The sequence below is a fragment of the Cynocephalus volans genome, chromosome 18 (assembly GCF_027409185.1).
Source record: "Cynocephalus volans isolate mCynVol1 chromosome 18, mCynVol1.pri, whole genome shotgun sequence".
In the NCBI taxonomy this organism is placed as follows: domain Eukaryota; kingdom Metazoa; phylum Chordata; class Mammalia; order Dermoptera; family Cynocephalidae; genus Cynocephalus; species Cynocephalus volans.
The window spans coordinates 398665-411317 of NC_084477.1; positions in this window are offsets into that span (position 1 = coordinate 398665).

A 12653-nucleotide genomic window follows, 5' to 3' on the forward strand; every position below is an offset into this window, starting at 1 on the left:
CTCTGACGCTTTTTCACAGAGATTTTGAAACTGAAATTTCCAAACCCGTTTCCAACGAAGGCGCCAATGGGCTTCCCCATAGACCTTGCCAACCTGAATTCCTACAGGCTAGATGTGAGAGGCACATTCTGCTGCTTCCTCCCTTAGAGTTAAACTAGCTTCTGAAAGCTCAACCTCCGGGGAGTTTGTTTGGCAGAGATATAGAACACACTTTTCCAAGCCTGTTGGAAGGCATTTGCAGTTTCATTTCGCGTCTAATTTCCCAAACCAAACTGCTTGCAGCTCTAACTGCCTTCTAACTACCACTTCTTCGGTTCAGTGAGATATGCTGGATTCTAAACGGAGAAGCTTCTCTGACGCTTTTTCACAGAGATTTTGAAACTGAAATCTCCCATGCCGTTTCCACCATAGGCAGCAATGGGCTTCCCCATAGAACTTGCCAACCTGAATTCCTACAGGCTAGATGTGAGAGGCACATTCTGCTGCTTCCTCCCTTACAGTTAAACTTGCTTCTGAAAGCTCAACCTCCGGGGAGTTTGTTTGGCAGAGATATAGAACACACTTTTCCAAGCCTGTTGGAAGGCATTTGCAGTTTCATTTCGCGTCTAATTTCCCAAACCAAACTGCTTGCAGCTCTAACTGCCTTCTAACTACCACTTCTTCGGTTCAGTGAGATATGCTGGATTCTAAACGGAGAAGCTTCTGTGACGCTTTTTCACAGAGATTTTGAAACTGAAATCTCCCATGCTGTTTCCACCATAGCCAGCAATGGGCTTCCCCATAGAACTTGCCAACCTGAATTCCTACAGGCTAGATGTGAGAGGCACATTCTGCTGCTTCCTCCCTTAGAGTTAAACTAGCTTCTGAAAGCTCAACCTCCAGGGAGTCTGTTTGGCAGAGATATAGAACACACTTTTCCAAGCCTGTTGGAAGGCATTTGCAGTTTCATTTCGCGTCTAATTTCCCAAACCAAACTGCTTGCAGCTCTAACTGCCTTCTAACTACCACTTCTTCGGTTCAGTGAGATATGCTGGATTCTAAACGGAGAAGCTTCTCTGACGCTTTTTCACAGAGATTTTGAAACTGAAATTTCCCATGCCGTTTCCACCATAGGCAGCAATGGTCTTCCCCATAGAACTTGCCAACCTGAATTCCTAAAGGCTAGATGTGAGAGGCACATTCTGCTGCTTCCTCCCTTAGAGTTAAACTTGCTTCTGAAAGCTCAACCTCCGGGGAGTTTGTTTGGCAGAGATATAGAACACACTTTTCCAAGCCTGTTGGAAGGCATTTGCAGTTTCATTTCGCGTCTAATTTCCCAAACCAAACTGCTTGCAGCTCTAACTGCCTTCTAACTACCACTTCTTCGGTTCAGTGAGATATGCTGGATTCTAAACGGAGAAGCTTCTCTGACGCTTTTTCACAGAGATTTTGAAACTGAAATCTCCCATGCCGTTTCCACCATAGGCAGCAATGGGCTTCCCCATAGAACTTGCCAACCTGAATTCCTACAGGCTAGATGTGAGAGGCACATTCTGCTGCTTCCTCCCTAAGAGTTAAGCTTGCTTCTGAAAGCTCAACCTCCGGGGAGTCTGTTTGGCAGAGATATAGAACACACTTTTCCAAGCCTGTTGGAAGGCATTTGCAGTTTCATTTCGTGTCTAATTTCCCAAACCAAACTGCTTGCAGCTCTAACTCCCTTCTAACTACCACTTCTTCGGTTCAGTGAGATATGCTGGATTCTAAACGGAGAAGCTTCTCTGACGCTTTTTCACAGAGATTTTGAAACTGAAATCTCCCATGCCGTTTCCACCATAGGCAGCAATGGGCTTCCCCATAGAACTTGCCAACCTGAATTCCTACAGGCTAGATGTGAGAGGCACATTCTGCTGCTTCCTTCCTTAGAGTTAAACTTGCTTCTGAAAGCTCAACCTCCGGGGAGTTTGTTTGGCAGAGATATAGAAAACACTTTTCCAAGCCTGTTGGAAGGCATTTGCAGTTTCAGTTCGCGTCTAATTTCCCAAACCAAACTGCTTGCAGCTCTAACTGCCTTCTAACTACCACTTCTTCGGTTCAGTGAGATATGCTGGATTCTAAACGGAGAAGCTTCTCTGACGCTTTTTCACAGAGATTTTGAAACTGAAATTTCCAAACCCGTTTCCAACGAAGGCGCCAATGGGCTTCCCCATAGAACTTGCCAACCTGAATTCCTACAGGCTAGATGTGAGAGGCACATTCTGCTGCTTCCTCCCTTAGAGTTAAACTAGCTTCTGAAAGCTCAACCTCCAGGGAGTCTGTTTGGCAGAGATATAGAACACACTTTTCCAAGCCTGTTGGAAGGCATTTGCAGTTTCATTTCGCGTCTAATTTCCCAAACCAAACTGCTTGCAGCTCTAACTGCCTTCTAACTACCACTTCTTCGGTTCAGTGAGATATGCTGGATTCTAAACGGAGAGGCTTCTCTGACGCTTTTTCACAGAGATTTTGAAACTGAAATCTCCCATGCCGTTTCCACCATAGGCAGCAATGGGCTTCCCCATAGAACTTGCCAACCTGAATTCCTACAGGCTAGATGTGAGAGGCACATTCTGCTGCTTCCTCCCTTAGAGTTAAACTTGCTTCTGAAAGCTCAACCTCCGGGGAGTTTGTTTGGCAGAGATATAGAACACACTTTTCCAAGCCTGTTGGAAGGCATTTGCAGTTTCATTTCGCGTCTAATTTCCCAAACCAAACTGCTTGCAGCTCTAACTGCCTTCTAACTACCACTTCTTCGGTTCAGTGAGATATGCTGGATTCTAAACGGAGAAGCTTCTCTGACGCTTTTTCACAGAGATTTTGAAACTGAAATCTCCCATGCCGTTTCCACCATAGGCAGCAATGGGCTTCCCCATAGAACTTGCCAACCTGAATTCCTACAGGCTAGATGTGAGAGGCACATTCTGCTGCTTCCTCCCTTAGAGTTAAACTTGCTTCTGAAAGCTCAACCTCCGGGGAGTCTGTTTGGCAGAGATATAGAACACATTTTTCCAAGCCTGTTTGAAGGCATTTGCACTTTCATTTCGCGTCTAATTTCCGAAACCAAACTGCTTGCAGCTCTAACTCCCTTCTAACTACCACTTCTTCGGTTCTGTGAGATATGCTGGATTCTAAACGGAGAAGCGTCTCTGACGCTTTTTCACAGAGATTTTGAAACTGAAATCTCCCATGCCGTTTTCACCATAGGCAGCAATGGGCTTCCCCATAGAAGTTGCCAACCTGAATTCCTACAGGCGAGATGTGAGAGGGACATTCTGCTGCTTCCTCCCTTAGAGTTAAACTAGCTTCTGAAAGCTCAGCCTCCGGGGAGTCTGTTTGGCAGAGATATAGAACACAATTTTCCAAGCCTGTTGGAAGGCATTTGCAGTGTCATTTCGCATCTAATTTCCCAAACCAAACTGCTTGCAGCTCTAACTCCCTTCTAACTACCACTTCTTCGGTTCAGTGAGATATGCTGGATTCTAAACGGAGAAGCTTCTCTGACGCTTTTTCACAGAGATTTTGAAACTGAAATCTCCCATGCCGTTTCCACCATAGGCAGCAATGGGCTTCCACATAGAACTTGCCAACCTGAATTCCTACAGGCTAGATGTGAGAGGGACATTCTGCTGCTTCCTCCCTTAGAGTTAAACTAGCTTCTGAAAGCTCAACCTCCGGGGAGTTTGTTTGGCAGAGATATAGAACACACTTTTCCAAGCCTGTTGGAAGGCATTTGCAGTTTCATTTCGCGTCTAATTTCCCAAACCAAACTGCTTGCAGCTCTAACTCCCTTCTAACTACCACTTCTTCGGTTCAGTGAGATATGCTGGATTCTAAACGGAGAAGCTTCTCTCACGCTTTTTCACAGAGATTTTGAAACTGAAATTTCCAAACCCGTTTCCAACGAAGGCGCCAATGGGCTTCTCCATAGAACTTGCCAACCTGAATTCCTACAGGCTAGATGTGAGAGGCACATTCTGCTGCTTCCTCCCTTAGAGTTAAACTTGCTTCTGAAAGCTCAACCTCCGGGGAGTCTGTTTGGCAGAGATATAGAACACACTTTTCCAAGCCTGTTGGAAGGCATTTGCAGTGTCATTTCGCGTCTAATTTCCCAAACCAAACTGCTTGCAGCTCTAACTCCCTTCTAACTACCACTTCTTCGGTTCAGTGAGATATGCTGGATTCTAAACGGAGAAGCTTCTCTGACGCTTTTTCACAGAGATTTTGAAACTGAAATCTCCCATGCCGTTTCCACCATAGGCAGCAATGGGCTTCCCCATAGAACTTGCCAACCTGAATTCCTACAGGCTAGATGTGAGAGGCACATTCTGCTGCTTCCTCCCTAAGAGTTAAGCTTGCTTCTGAAAGCTCAACCTCCGGGGAGTCTGTTTGGCAGAGATATAGAACACACTTTTCCAAGCCTGTTGGAAGGCCTTTGCAGTGTCATTTCGCATCTAATTTCCCAAACCAAACTGCTTGCAGCTCTAACTGCCTTCTAACTACCACTTCTTCGGTTCAGTGAGATATGCTGGATTCTAAACGGAGAAGCTTCTCTGACGCTTTTTCACAGAGATTTTGAAACTGAAATCTCCCATGCCGTTTCCACCATAGGCAGCAATGGGCTTCCCCATAGAACTTGCCAACCTGAATTCCTACAGGCTAGATGTGAGAGGCACATTCTGCTGCTTCCTCCCTAAGAGTTAAGCGTGCTTCTGAAAGCTCAACCTCTGGGGAGTCTGTTTGGCAGAGATATAGAACACACTTTTCCAAGCCTGTTGGAAGGCCTTTGCAGTGTCATTTCGCATCTAATTTCCCAAACCAAACTGCTTGCAGCTCTAACTTCCTTCTAACTACCAATTCTTCGGTTCAGTGAGATATGCTGGATTCTAAACGGCGAAGCTTCTCTGACGCTTTTTCACAGAGATTTTGAAACTGAAATCTCCCATGCTGTTTCCACCATAGCCAGCAATGGGCTTCCCCATAGAACTTGCCAACCTGAATTCCTACAGGCTAGATGTGAGAGGCACATTCTGCTGCTTCCTCCCTTAGAGTTAAACTAGCTTCTGAAAGCTCAACCTCCAGGGAGTCTGTTTGGCAGAGATATAGAACACACTTTTCCAAGCCTGTTGGAAGGCATTTGCAGTTTCATTTCGCGTCTAATTTCCCAAACCAAACTGCTTGCAGCTCTAACTGCCTTCTAACTACCACTTCTTCGGTTCAGTGAGATATGCTGGATTCTAAACGGAGAAGCTTCTCTGACGCTTTTTCACAGAGATTTTGAAACTGAAATTTCCCATGCCGTTTCCACCATAGGCAGCAATGGTCTTCCCCATAGAACTTGCCAACCTGAATTCCTAAAGGCTAGATGTGAGAGGCACATTCTGCTGCTTCCTCCCTTAGAGTTAAACTTGCTTCTGAAAGCTCAACCTCCGGGGAGTTTGTTTGGCAGAGATATAGAACACACTTTTCCAAGCCTGTTGGAAGGCATTTGCAGTTTCATTTCGCGTCTAATTTCCCAAACCAAACTGCTTGCAGCTCTAACTGCCTTCTAACTACCACTTCTTCGGTTCAGTGAGATATGCTGGATTCTAAACGGAGAAGCTTCTCTGACGCTTTTTCACAGAGATTTTGAAACTGAAATCTCCCATGCTGTTTCCACCATAGGCAGCAATGGGCTTCCCCATAGAACTTGCCAACCTGAATTCCTACAGGCTAGATGTGAGAGGCACATTCTGCTGCTTCCTCCCTAAGAGTTAAGCTTGCTTCTGAAAGCTCAACCTCCGGGGAGTCTGTTTGGCAGAGATATAGAACACACTTTTCCAAGCCTGTTGGAAGGCATTTGCAGTTTCATTTCGTGTCTAATTTCCCAAACCAAACTGCTTGCAGCTCTAACTCCCTTCTAACTACCACTTCTTCGGTTCAGTGAGATATGCTGGATTCTAAACGGAGAAGCTTCTCTGACGCTTTTTCACAGAGATTTTGAAACTGAAATCTCCCATGCCGTTTCCACCATAGGCAGCAATGGGCTTCCCCATAGAACTTGCCAACCTGAATTCCTACAGGCTAGATGTGAGAGGCACATTCTGCTGCTTCCTTCCTTAGAGTTAAACTTGCTTCTGAAAGCTCAACCTCCGGGGAGTTTGTTTGGCAGAGATATAGAAAACACTTTTCCAAGCCTGTTGGAAGGCATTTGCAGTTTCATTTCGCGTCTAATTTCCCAAACCAAACTGCTTGCAGCTCTAACTGCCTTCTAACTACCACTTCTTCGGTTCAGTGAGATATGCTGGATTCTAAACGGAGAAGCTTCTCTGACGCTTTTTCACAGAGATTTTGAAACTGAAATTTCCAAACCCGTTTCCAACGAAGGCGCCAATGGGCTTCCCCATAGAACTTGCCAACCTGAATTCCTACAGGCTAGATGTGAGAGGCACATTCTGCTGCTTCCTCCCTTAGAGTTAAACTAGCTTCTGAAAGCTCAACCTCCAGGGAGTCTGTTTGGCAGAGATATAGAACACACTTTTCCAAGCCTGTTGGAAGGCATTTGCAGTTTCATTTCGCGTCTAATTTCCCAAACCAAACTGCTTGCAGCTCTAACTGCCTTCTAACTACCACTTCTTCGGTTCAGTGAGATATGCTGGATTCTAAACGGAGAGGCTTCTCTGACGCATTTTCACAGAGATTTTGAAACTGAAATCTCCCATGCCGTTTCCACCATAGGCAGCAATGGGCTTCCCCATAGAACTTGCCAACCTGAATTCCTAAAGGCTAGATGTGAGAGGCACATTCTGCTGCTTCCTCCCTAAGAGTTAAGCTTGCTTCTGAAAGCTCAACCTACGGGGAGTCTGTTTGGCAGAGATATAGAACACACTTTTCCAAGCCTGTTGGAATGCATTTGCAGTTTCATTTCGCGTCTAATTTCCCAAACCAAACTGCTTGCAGCTCTAACTCCCTTCTAACTACCACTTCTTCGGTTCAGTGAGATATGCTGGATTCTAAACGGAGAAGCTTCTCTGACGCTTTTTCACAGAGATTTTGAAACTGAAATCTCCCATGCCGTTTCCACCATAGGCAGCAATGGGCTTCCCCATAGAACTTGCCAACCTGAATTCCTACAGGCTAGATGTGAGAGGCACATTCTGCTGCTTCCTCCCTTAGAGTTAAACTTGCTTCTGAAAGCTCAACCTCCGGGGAGTTTGTTTGGCAGAGATATAGAAAACACTTTTCCAAGCCTGTTGGAAGGCATTTGCAGTTTCATTTCGCGTCTAATTTCCCAAACCAAACTGCTTGCAGCTCTAACTGCCTTCTAACTACCACTTCTTCGGTTCAGTGAGATATGCTGGATTCTAAACGGAGAAGCTTCTCTGACGCTTTTTCACAGAGATTTTGAAACTGAAATTTCCAAACCCGTTTCCAACGAAGGCGCCAATGGGCTTCCCCATAGAACTTGCCAAGCTGAATTCCTAAAGGCTAGATGTGAGAGGCACATTCTGCTGCTTCCTCCCTTAGAGTTAAACTAGCTTCTGAAAGCTCAACCTCTGGGGAGTTTGTTTGGCAGAGATATAGAACACACTTTTCCAAGCCTGTTGGAAGGCATTTGCAGTTTCATTTCGCGTCTAATTTCCCAAACCAAACTGCTTGCAGCTCTAACTGCCTTCTAACTACCACTTCTTCGGTTCAGTGAGATATGCTGGATTCTAAACGGAGAAGCTTCTCTGACGCTTTTTCACAGAGATTTTGAAACTGAAATCTCCCATGCTGTTTCCACCATAGGCAGCAATGGGCTTCCCCATAGAACTTGCCAACCTGAATTCCTACAGGCTAGATGTGAGAGGCACATTCTGCTGCTTCCTCCCTTAGAGTTAAACTAGCTTCTGAAAGCTCAACCTCCAGGGAGTCTGTTTGGCAGAGATATAGAACACACTTTTCCAAGCCTGTTGGAAGGCATTTGCAGTTTCATTTCGCGTCTAATTTCCCAAACCAAACTGCTTGCAGCTCTAACTGCCTTCTAACTACCACTTCTTCGGTTCAGTGAGATATGCTGGATTCTAAACGGAGAAGCTTCTCTGACGCTTTTTCACAGAGATTTTGAAACTGAAATCTCCCATGCCGTTTCCACCATAGGCAGCAATGGGCTTCCCCATAGAACTTGCCAACCTGAATTCCTACAGGCTAGATGTGAGAGGCACATTCTGCTGCTTCCTCCCTAAGAGTTAAGCTTGCTTCTGAAAGCTCAACCTCCGGGGAGTTTGTTTGGCAGAGATATAGAACACACTTTTCCAAGCCTGTTGGAAGGCCTTTGCAGTGTCATTTCGCATCTAATTTCCCAAACCAAACTGCTTGCAGCTCTAACTCCCTTCTAACTACCACTTCTTCGGTTCAGTGAGATATGCTGGATTCTAAACGGAGAAGCTTCTCTGACGCTTTTTCACAGAGATTTTGAAACTGAAATCTCCCATGCCGTTTCCACCATAGGCAGCAATGGGCTTCCCCATAGAACTTGCCAACCTGAATTCCTACAGGCTAGATGTGAGAGGCACATTCTGCTGCTTCCTCCCTTAGAGTTAAACTTGCTTCTGAAAGCTCAACCTCCGGGGAGTTTGTTTGGCAGAGATATAGAACACACTTTTCCAAGCCTGTTGGAAGGCATTTGCAGTTTCATTTCGCGTCTAATTTCCCAAACCAAACTGCTTGCAGCTCTAACTGCCTTCTAACTACCACTTCTTCGGTTCAGTGAGATATGCTGGATTCTAAACGGAGAAGCTTCTCTCACGCTTTTTCACAGAGATTTTGAAACTGAAATTTCCAAACCCGTTTCCAACGAAGGCGCCAATGGGCTTCTCCATAGAACTTGCCAACCTGAATTCCTACAGGCTAGATGTGAGAGGCACATTCTGCTGCTTCCTCCCTTAGAGTTAAACTTGCTTCTGAAAGCTCAACCTCCGGGGAGTCTGTTTGGCAGAGATATAGAACACACTTTTCCAAGCCTGTTGGAAGGCATTTGCAGTGTCATTTCGCGTCTAATTTCCCAAACCAAACTGCTTGCAGCTCTAACTCCCTTCTAACTACCACTTCTTCGGTTCAGTGAGATATGCTGGATTCTAAACGGAGAAGCTTCTCTGACGCTTTTTCACAGAGATTTTGAAACTGAAATCTCCCATGCCGTTTCCACCATAGGCAGCAATGGGCTTCCCCATAGAACTTGCCAACCTGAATTCCTACAGGCTAGATGTGAGAGGCACATTCTGCTGCTTCCTCCCTAAGAGTTAAGCTTGCTTCTGAAAGCTCAACCTCCGGGGAGTCTGTTTGGCAGAGATATAGAACACACTTTTCCAAGCCTGTTGGAAGGCCTTTGCAGTGTCATTTCGCATCTAATTTCCCAAACCAAACTGCTTGCAGCTCTAACTGCCTTCTAACTACCACTTCTTCGGTTCAGTGAGATATGCTGGATTCTAAACGGAGAAGCTTCTCTGACGCTTTTTCACAGAGATTTTGAAACTGAAATCTCCCATGCCGTTTCCACCATAGGCAGCAATGGGCTTCCCCATAGAACTTGCCAACCTGAATTCCTACAGGCTAGATGTGAGAGGCACATTCTGCTGCTTCCTCCCTAAGAGTTAAGCGTGCTTCTGAAAGCTCAACCTCTGGGGAGTCTGTTTGGCAGAGATATAGAACACACTTTTCCAAGCCTGTTGGAAGGCCTTTGCAGTGTCATTTCGCATCTAATTTCCCAAACCAAACTGCTTGCAGCTCTAACTTCCTTCTAACTACCAATTCTTCGGTTCAGTGAGATATGCTGGATTCTAAACGGCGAAGCTTCTCTGACGCTTTTTCACAGAGATTTTGAAACTGAAATCTCCCATGCTGTTTCCACCATAGCCAGCAATGGGCTTCCCCATAGAACTTGCCAACCTGAATTCCTACAGGCTAGATGTGAGAGGCACATTCTGCTGCTTCCTCCCTTAGAGTTAAACTAGCTTCTGAAAGCTCAACCTCCAGGGAGTCTGTTTGGCAGAGATATAGAACACACTTTTCCAAGCCTGTTGGAAGGCATTTGCAGTTTCATTTCGCGTCTAATTTCCCAAACCAAACTGCTTGCAGCTCTAACTGCCTTCTAACTACCACTTCTTCGGTTCAGTGAGATATGCTGGATTCTAAACGGAGAAGCTTCTCTGACGCTTTTTCACAGAGATTTTGAAACTGAAATTTCCCATGCCGTTTCCACCATAGGCAGCAATGGTCTTCCCCATAGAACTTGCCAACCTGAATTCCTAAAGGCTAGATGTGAGAGGCACATTCTGCTGCTTCCTCCCTTAGAGTTAAACTTGCTTCTGAAAGCTCAACCTCCGGGGAGTTTGTTTGGCAGAGATATAGAACACACTTTTCCAAGCCTGTTGGAAGGCATTTGCAGTTTCATTTCGCGTCTAATTTCCCAAACCAAACTGCTTGCAGCTCTAACTGCCTTCTAACTACCACTTCTTCGGTTCAGTGAGATATGCTGGATTCTAAACGGAGAAGCTTCTCTGACGCTTTTTCACAGAGATTTTGAAACTGAAATCTCCCATGCTGTTTCCACCATAGGCAGCAATGGGCTTCCCCATAGAACTTGCCAACCTGAATTCCTACAGGCTAGATGTGAGAGGCACATTCTGCTGCTTCCTCCCTAAGAGTTAAGCTTGCTTCTGAAAGCTCAACCTCCGGGGAGTCTGTTTGGCAGAGATATAGAACACACTTTTCCAAGCCTGTTGGAAGGCATTTGCAGTTTCATTTCGTGTCTAATTTCCCAAACCAAACTGCTTGCAGCTCTAACTCCCTTCTAACTACCACTTCTTCGGTTCAGTGAGATATGCTGGATTCTAAACGGAGAAGCTTCTCTGACGCTTTTTCACAGAGATTTTGAAACTGAAATCTCCCATGCCGTTTCCACCATAGGCAGCAATGGGCTTCCCCATAGAACTTGCCAACCTGAATTCCTACAGGCTAGATGTGAGAGGCACATTCTGCTGCTTCCTTCCTTAGAGTTAAACTTGCTTCTGAAAGCTCAACCTCCGGGGAGTTTGTTTGGCAGAGATATAGAAAACACTTTTCCAAGCCTGTTGGAAGGCATTTGCAGTTTCATTTCGCGTCTAATTTCCCAAACCAAACTGCTTGCAGCTCTAACTGCCTTCTAACTACCACTTCTTCGGTTCAGTGAGATATGCTGGATTCTAAACGGAGAAGCTTCTCTGACGCTTTTTCACAGAGATTTTGAAACTGAAATTTCCAAACCCGTTTCCAACGAAGGCGCCAATGGGCTTCCCCATAGAACTTGCCAACCTGAATTCCTACAGGCTAGATGTGAGAGGCACATTCTGCTGCTTCCTCCCTTAGAGTTAAACAAGCTTCTGAAAGCTCAACCTCCAGGGAGTCTGTTTGGCAGAGATATAGAACACACTTTTCCAAGCCTGTTGGAAGGCATTTGCAGTTTCATTTCGCGTCTAATTTCCCAAACCAAACTGCTTGCAGCTCTAACTGCCTTCTAACTACCACTTCTTCGGTTCAGTGAGATATGCTGGATTCTAAACGGAGAGGCTTCTCTGACGCATTTTCACAGAGATTTTGAAACTGAAATCTCCCATGCCGTTTCCACCATAGGCAGCAATGGGCTTCCCCATAGAACTTGCCAACCTGAATTCCTAAAGGCTAGATGTGAGAGGCACATTCTGCTGCTTCCTCCCTAAGAGTTAAGCTTGCTTCTGAAAGCTCAACCTACGGGGAGTCTGTTTGGCAGAGATATAGAACACACTTTTCCAAGCCTGTTGGAATGCATTTGCAGTTTCATTTCGCGTCTAATTTCCCAAACCAAACTGCTTGCAGCTCTAACTCCCTTCTAACTACCACTTCTTCGGTTCAGTGAGATATGCTGGATTCTAAACGGAGAAGCTTCTCTGACGCTTTTTCACAGAGATTTTGAAACTGAAATCTCCCATGCCGTTTCCACCATAGGCAGCAATGGGCTTCCCCATAGAACTTGCCAACCTGAATTCCTACAGGCTAGATGTGAGAGGCACATTCTGCTGCTTCCTCCCTTAGAGTTAAACTTGCTTCTGAAAGCTCAACCTCCGGGGAGTTTGTTTGGCAGAGATATAGAAAACACTTTTCCAAGCCTGTTGGAAGGCATTTGCAGTTTCATTTCGCGTCTAATTTCCCAAACCAAACTGCTTGCAGCTCTAACTGCCTTCTAACTACCACTTCTTCGGTTCAGTGAGATATGCTGGATTCTAAACGGAGAAGCTTCTCTGACGCTTTTTCACAGAGATTTTGAAACTGAAATTTCCAAACCCGTTTCCAACGAAGGCGCCAATGGGCTTCCCCATAGAACTTGCCAAGCTGAATTCCTAAAGGCTAGATGTGAGAGGCACATTCTGCTGCTTCCTCCCTTAGAGTTAAACTAGCTTCTGAAAGCTCAACCTCTGGGGAGTTTGTTTGGCAGAGATATAGAACACACTTTTCCAAGCCTGTTGGAAGGCATTTGCAGTTTCATTTCGCGTCTAATTTCCCAAACCAAACTGCTTGCAGCTCTAACTGCCTTCTAACTACCACTTCTTCGGTTCAGTGAGATATGCTGGATTCTAAACGGAGAAGCTTCTCTGACGCTTTTTCAC